The following is a 246-nucleotide window of genomic DNA, read 5'->3' as shown; positions in this document are numbered from 1 at the left end:
TTGGCGTATACAAATAAATTGAATTGAATTGAATTGAATTGAATTGAATTGACGTCTGTGTGGCAGTCTATAGGGTGGCCTGTTTAACTGTTCTTATTGAAGGTACACACCACTCTTTATACTTGGGACTGGACTGGTCTGAAGGTTTTGGCCTGAATGTGTCCTTTCCTTATCTTATCTTAATCCTTTTGACCTCCTGAACATGATTTTTTCACAAAAGCCCAGTTTCATGTAATTTGGGATGGA

Source organism: Morone saxatilis, unplaced genomic scaffold (genome assembly GCF_004916995.1).
Source record: "Morone saxatilis isolate NCDOM2014 unplaced genomic scaffold, NCSU_SB_2.0 Contig8, whole genome shotgun sequence".
Lineage (NCBI taxonomy): Eukaryota > Metazoa > Chordata > Actinopteri > Moronidae > Morone > Morone saxatilis.
Note: the sequence above shows the minus strand (reverse complement) of the source record.